The sequence below is a fragment of the Adiantum capillus-veneris genome, chromosome 7 (assembly GCF_014529385.1).
Source record: "Adiantum capillus-veneris isolate H3 chromosome 7, ASM1452938v2, whole genome shotgun sequence".
Taxonomy (NCBI): Eukaryota; Viridiplantae; Streptophyta; class Polypodiopsida; order Polypodiales; family Pteridaceae; genus Adiantum; species Adiantum capillus-veneris.
The window spans coordinates 147201654-147209835 of NC_140937.1; positions in this window are offsets into that span (position 1 = coordinate 147201654).

The following is an 8182-nucleotide window of genomic DNA, read 5'->3' on the forward strand; positions in this document are numbered from 1 at the left end:
TAAGACACTAAAACTCTTTCGGGGGGTGGGGGATTTGTGGGTTCATATGAAATCTCTCATCAATCGTTGTCGGATCTCATCGACCTTCTCCATGGTCACTACTCTGGTTGGGCGTCTTGCATGTCAATCTAGAGTGATCTATATCTTTTGTTGCAGCCTTCGTTGGTAGTGGGAGACCCCCCGAGGTCGTGGACGTTTGGATCTGCCAAGCTCAGTGGCTCGGTCAAGCAATGTACCTCTAGTATGAGTAGGCTCTGAAATCTGCTATAATGACTGCTCCGTTGGCTCTCCTCTGGCTAGTGTAAAGAAATATGTGATTCGTCTCTGAGGCTGTCTTTCCCCTGATGTCCTTAGCAAGATCTCCCGAAGTCTACGCAGCTCTAGTAGGAACAATCCGAGATACCTCTGATCCTTGTATCTCATGACTCTAGGAAAAGGTGTGAACCCTTCTCTGAACAAGCAGTGAAAGTGTCTGCGTATCTCATAGTATATCGGACATTGACATGTGTAGTGCAGCTCTGTCTCTGGCTCTAAGGTACATAGGTGACATATCCTGGCTCCTGCCGGCACCCCTCGAAATCGGCCAGTCTCGATCTGGAGCTGATGTGAGGATGTGTGTATCTGTCCAATAGCGCATCTTATCCCATGAGATAAGTGTGTATCCATGTATGCAGGCCTAGTTACAAAGCCGTCCTCCGTGGGTTGGAGAAGATGCTCTCTGTAGAAGGTCATCTTCGTGTCCAACTCCTGTGTCGGCCGTATCCATGTGCTCCTGGTATTTAGCTGAATCAGATCCTGACGTATGAGTCTGGTGATCTCTGTCCGCGTGAGAGACAGGGAGGGTGCATCCAGGGAGTATTGAAGTGGAGGTAATCTATCCATGTTGAGATCATGCAATTGAAACCATGTTGTCATCTGTCCATAGCAACATGCTGTATCGCCTTGTAGAGCTAGTTGTCGAGATGACTCCAGGGCAAGCCGAGTGTATCTATCCCTGGGGAGATCCCATAGACCGTGCATAAAGGATATTGATCTCGTCAATGCCTCCACCACGAGGGGGGGGGGGGGGGGGGGGGGCGGCTAGCTCGGCTCGGATAATCTCATGTGGTACTGAGGCCTTAGCCCAAATCATTCGAGCGATCATAGAGACCAGAGGTCTCTCCATACATCTCCATCCATTTGTGTTGCCAGATTCTCCCATGGTGGTGTACTGAGGGTCCCCATACCTAAATTCCATAGAGCATAGCTGGAGTCACTAGAGTGTCAAAAAGCCAAAGCTTTGTTCGTGGTTCCTGAAAGTGAACCTGCGCCCAAAGCTACATATGCTCTTGTCACTCTAGTCTCTGATGCTCTCCTTAGTGAATACACCGTTCCACCAAAGACTACCCCAAGATAAGTATATGCATCTATGTACTCCACAGTCTCCTGGCCATACATAAATGTGGGTGCCGACCTCCTCACCCACTGTGGTGTGGTGTTAAACACCATAACCTTGGTTTTTCCCAGATTGACAGACAATCCACTATCACGAGAAAATGTATGCAGATCATCCAAATGACGTTGCATCCCCTCTGGAAAGTCATTGAAATCCCCTAATATGATAATGTCACCATCCTTGGAAAATAGTGTCTGGTGGTGGGCAGTCCTAGCATTGAAATCCCCTAGTATGATAATGTCACCATCCTTAGAAAACTCCCATATGTCATTATCCAAAATAGCAAAGGGGGATTGTCCTCTAGGTGATGCATATACTGACGTACTAGGAGGAAAGTAACAAATAGCTATGTAGAGGTATTTGCACGTCTCTTCCCTGAGCCTCACCCACATGTACCTAGCTTGTTCATCCTTGCGTGCTATATATATCAGTGGCTGCAGTTCCTCCCTGAATAGAACCGCCACTCTCCCTGAGCCCCGTCCTCGATGCTCCGATCTGGTCTCCTGTCTGCAGGTTGTCTCCCATCTATATCCGCTCACCTGTGGCATGGATTTTCCAGGTGCTTGATGTGTCTCAGAGTAGAAAATGATGTCTCCCCACGTGAAGCTATCCTCAAAGGCCCCTACATCAAGGCGGAGTGACCCATTACAATTCCAGGTTGCCATCTTTAGTGTGGTCCCATAGGTCTCGCACCTTTCCATCCCTGTAAATAGCAATCTTCTCCTTTTCCCTTGCTGCTCTAATTTTCGGCATTACTTCTTGCATATGAGCAATCTGCGAGAGGGTGAGGTCATCTCCAAGAAAGATGCCAGTCTTCTTTAGAGTCGGTCTCTTCTTCAGGAAGCCCTTCTTCGCTTCCATGGAGGGGAAGCGGAGAATGAGTGCCCTTTCTTTTGAGGTTTCTTCGTTGCTCCCGCTTTTCTTAGTGTCCACTCTCCAAGCCCTCATATGCGTCTGCTCATTGACCACCAACAGAGTCATGAGTTCCTTCACCTCTTCATCCACATTATCTTCGTCTTTGAGGCCACATATTCTTGCGTGTAAGGCCCACAGACGTCTCCTTTGCTCCTCTTCTAGTGTCAAGTTGATGATGGTTGGTGTGGGGGTGGGGGTTATTTCCTTGCCTCTCCCTTTCTTATCTCGATCCATTTTTCGGCCTTTTCTGCTTTTTGTCGGGTCTTTGTGATGACATCTACCCACAAGGTCATCATTTCTTTTTGTTGCTCATGTTAAGCTCTTCCTGAGGGTTGAAGCTCTCCCTCTTCGAGTACATTTGCGATCGCACCTCTGCAACCTCTTTCTTGAGTAGCGTGATTTCCTCATCTTGGGCCTTCACACGATCCTCGAGTGTATGTATCGTGCTCTCCTGTGCTGCCACGCGCGCGTCGAGTATGTTGACCGTACCTAGGAGGTGGCGGTTGATCATGTTGATGGACTCGTTCATAGAGAGAGAGAGAGAGAGAGAGAGAGAGAGAGAGAGAGAGAGAGAGAGCGCTTATCCAACTCTACACTTGCCTCATCACTATTTGGCACGGGCCTCTTCAAATGGGATCAATGGCTAGAAGAGGTTCTAGGCCTGATCTTTTATCCAAGGCCATCGATTAAGGCCCGGTGGCATTTTGTAAATTCGGGAAACGTGGTAAATTCGGGTGACAACGGTGCTCATTAATGCTTAGGGAATAAAATCGGCTGTGGGAATTGGAGTAGGACAAAGATATGTAAAAGTAGCTTCAAAACACAGGAAAATAATATATCCACATTTATGACTACTTAAAGACTTAGAGCTTTTAAAGACCACTTGTCGTGTCAATTCGTTGAGGGATACGGCGTCAGTAAATTTGGACGTTTTTGTAAATTCAAAAAAATGGTAAATTTGGGTAAGCGGTTTACGGCCGATTTGGGGGTTTTGGACACCATATTTATGCGCCTTGTGTGTCTTCTTATATCTCTCTCGCCTTTTTCCCCCTTCCCCCCTCTTGCAACACCATGGATTGGTACATTGAAAGTGAAGACAACAATGATTACAAAGGAGAAGAGAGTTCATCTAGTAGTTCTGGTGATGATGAAGATGGGGTATGTCAAACAACTCCCACTGACTTGGATATCAACTAGTCCAATTTACAAAGCAATACATCATCTGACATGGCTTTACACATGTCTTCAAGGTATTTTGCTTTTACTAAAGATGCATATTCATTAATGGTCGACTTTGCAAGAAGATATTTCATTATCTTTGGATACACTAAAGTCTTGTGATTCTAAAGGGTTTCTTGATGTTAAGAAATGGAGACAGATGAAAGACATGATATGCTTAACACATGATGTTCTATGTATCAAGTCACATCCACTCTTGAGTATTCCATGTGTTGAGGATTGGGAATTTATTGTTAGAGAAGCACATTGCATGGAAGGCACTACTAGTCATAAGAATCTAACAACTACACTTGATACCTTGAGGTCAACTTGGTGTATTGATGTCAAGCATGGTGGGATCCCCATGTCCTACATCAAAGAATATGTATTGTCATGTGGATGTGGCCGTCAAAGGAAAGTCAATGTTGCTCATCAACGATCCTTTGACCTAAACAATACCCCATCATACGAAATACATACAACAAGAGCCGATGTGGATGTGCAACTAGAGCATCTTATGGTTGAGCACAAAGCAAGGTTGATTATTGCACGACCAACAAGGAAACATCACCTGTCAAGTACTACAATTGATTACTTGTGTCATAGGGGTGAGGAGCCAGAACGCAGCAAAAAAATACGAAGATTGAGAACATCAAAGAAGTGTGAATGTCCATTCAAAGTGCAAGTAAAAATGGCTACTAATGGGGATGAGGTCACTATATACATTCATCCCATTCATGATGGCCATGTTCCAAGAAGTAGGAGTAACCTCTATCACCTTCCGGTTCATCGGCTTGTTCTAGAGTGTTGCAAAGAGGATTTACTTGATATTGAAAGTTCTCGACATGTTGCTAAAATGTCAATCTCAAAAGAAAAGTATCAAATGGAGAATGCTTCTATGCTTGATCTCACTATCTACCGCTTTTTTATGATACCAAGGGAGGTTCAAATTCTATCATTTCAAAAAGGCATTGAAGGTATCATGTGGTATACCTTGTTTGTTCTTCTAATGCGGTGTAGTGTCTTTTTAACAACAACATTTTTTTGCAGGGCGGATCCTTAATGATGATTGGACAACCATGTATACAGAGGTTATAGCATTGTAGAAACATCATAAGGTTGGAAACTCTCTCTTGAAAGCATTTTGGTGCTAACAAGTTCTTATTTGAAACTTTGGCACTGCTTCTAGGTTGTACTTTCAACCATACAATCCAAACGCAAAAGAGCCAAAAGATAAGCCATTTATTGTAGTATTTTAAGATGATTGGATGTTAGATATGGCTAAGCGCTTTTCTAGAAACAACTCTTAGGCAATAGATAGCACTTTCAAGAAAAATGTATATAGTCTTCCACTATTTGCAGTCGTCCTACCAAATCAACTTGGCCAAGGGATCCCTATATGGTTTATGTTGTGCACCCAAGATGGGGGATGCCATCATCATGTTATTGCCTTGGAGATTACTCTACAAACAGTGCTTTCTAGAATGGGTAACATCCGACCCAGTGCTTTGGTCATTGATAAGTCACCGTAAGAGCTAAAGGCATTTCTCAAAGTGGACAATGAAGATCATTTTTGTTGGGAGACAACATTGGAAGGATCCTCTTGTTAGATTGCATGTCATATCATTCTATGTTGGTTCCATGCAAAGAAGGCATGGGTAGATAATCTTCATCCCCAAGTTTCCAAGGAGGTTAGAAGTGAGCTCTACATGGAGATGTCTGACCTCATGCAATGCCCAAGCAAAGAAGATTTTGATGGCAAATTTCAATAGTTGCTTCTCCGATATGCAACTTACCCCAACGGGGTGCGATATGTCACTAATGGGTGGTGTGGGCACTTTTGCGCGTGGAGAGTGTGATGGCCTAAGTTTGGAAAGCTCTTTCCCGATGGAAATGTTGACACTACAAACCTAGTGAAGCGCTTGTGGCAGTACATCAAATACACTCTTCTAGAGGCGTGTATAAACTGATCCATAGTGGATCTTATACATGCACTTGTTGGTGATTCAAAGAGTGGGGTCCGCATGGGTGGTACATTGCTAAAGTTATTCATGCAAAAACAAGAAATAGGTTTGCATCATCTTATGTTCATCAATTTTTATTGACACTTGTGTATTCAAGTTGCATGAATATGCTTGTTGTATATGCAGTTAATTCCAGATGGTTTGGAGTTCAAGCTACTCACATAAGCATACCAACAAGCTACGGGAAGGGGAGAGGATTTTGCAAAGATATGCACTTGAACCCTCTTGCCTTCAAGCTGTCAATGAAATCCTCTTAAAATTTAAGTTGCAAAGCTCGCGTATACCCACTCAATGGTACAATGTTAGCTTATAAGAAAACTATTGTGATTGTCCTGATTGGTCCTTAGAATGTAAACATCTTTACGGTGTACGATTGATTGTCAAACACCATTTCCAACACTTGAGTTCCATCCTACCAATTGTCAACAAGGCACACAAAATGATGGAAGGGGCCCAATATGATGATTGCAACAAGTCTAACATCGAAGAAGAAGTGGCCAAGGGTCTCCAAGAGCTCAAGGACTTAATTCTCTCAATAGAGCAAGACCTATCATGTAGAAGTGTCAAAGAGATGGAGACTATGGTGCATCAAGTGGGGATTGCAAGAGAGTATATTAGATCATTAGTCAGCAAGAGGAGGTATCTGCCAGGTCCAAGAGCACGTAACGCAAACACGCCTTGGACATGGCAGGCCAAAATTGGGACAATTGGAAGAGCAAGTGTTGGATCTTACTTAACCAAGCAATCCCACCTGCCAAACTGGGAAACTTAGAAGAAAGCATCAACGTGGTCGCAATCACATCCAATTTGATGAGCGTCCACGCATTTTTTGTTCGCATTGTTGTACAAAAGCTCTTTTAGTGGACCTTGGCAGTACCTCCTCCTACCATACATGTAATGCATTACTCCCTTTATCAACAAGCCACAACGGAATACAAAATGTAGAAAGTCTAGTTGGACGGCATGTCCAAGTTTCTGATGATGCAAGGAGCTTCCACGTAACCATTTTATCATGCGAACATGCTGACGCTCTTGATGCTGAACGCACCTTTACCCTTGTCACCTTAGAAGGAGGCATGTTTAGAGCCCAAGCCTCTTCCATGAGACTTTTGTTGCACACACAAAACCCACCAATCCAATTGGAATTTATGTAAATTTTTCTTTTTGGTGACAAAATTTTGTGTGGTTTTATGTTCACCCTTGTCACCTTAATGATGTAGAATATGTATTATTTGGTGTGGATGTTATATATGTCTTTACCTTATAATTTAGTGTTCACCTTCTCAAATTTACAACCCATTCCAAATTTACAAAAAAAAATGCACCTTGTTTACAACCCAAATTTACAACCCATTCTACCCGAATTTACAAAAAAAACACAATGCACCTTGTTTACAGTCTGAATTTACAACCCTTTCTACCCAAATATACAAAAAAAAAGAATGCACCTTGCTCATAACCAGAAACATACACATAACCGATAATCATAATCATAATGATCACCGACGTAAATATAACCATAAATTTCCATAAAGTTTTCATAAACCGACGTAACCGTAACCATACACATAACTGATAATCATAGATGTAACCAACAATCCGTAGCCATAACCGACAACGCATTACATCACTATGACCATAAACATAACCATAACCAAACCGGCATAACCATAACCATTTACAAACCGGCATAAACCATAAACAAACCAACATAAATCATAAGCATAACCATTAATCCATAACCATAACTTGTGACACCGTAACCATAACCATAACTGACAAATATAACCATAACCTGCGACAATAGCCAAATCATAAATGTAACCAATAATCCATCACCTATACCAAACCGGCATAACCATAACCATAACCATTAATCCGTAACCGTAACCTGTGACACTGTAACTATAACCATAACTGACAAATGTAACCATAACCCGCGACAATAGCCAAATCATAAATTTAACCAATAATCCATCATCTATACCAAACCGGCATAAACCATTAAAAAACCGGCATAATCATAATCATAACCATTAATCCGTAACCATAACCTATGACACCATAACTTGTGACACTATAACCATAACCATAACCTCTGACACCATAACCATAACCATAAACAAACCGGCATAACCAAAACCAGACCATAATCCGTAACCATGACCTGTGATACCGTAACCATAAACAAACCGGCATAATAAAAACCAAACCATAATCTGTTAACCATAACCTGTGACACCGTAACCATAACCATAACTGACAAATGTGACCATAACCTGGGACAATAGCCAAATCATAAATTCAACGAATAATCCATTACCTATACCAAACCGGGATAAAGCATAAACAAACCGGCATAACCATAACCATACCCATTAATCCGTAACCATAACCATACCCATTAATTCATAACCATAACCTGTAACACCATAGCCATAATGTGACACCATAACCATAACCTCTGACACCATAACCGTAACCATATACAAACCGGCATAATCATGACCGGTAATCATACACATAACCATAACCATACACATAATCGATAACCAACAACATAATCTGCGACACCGTAACAAACACCATA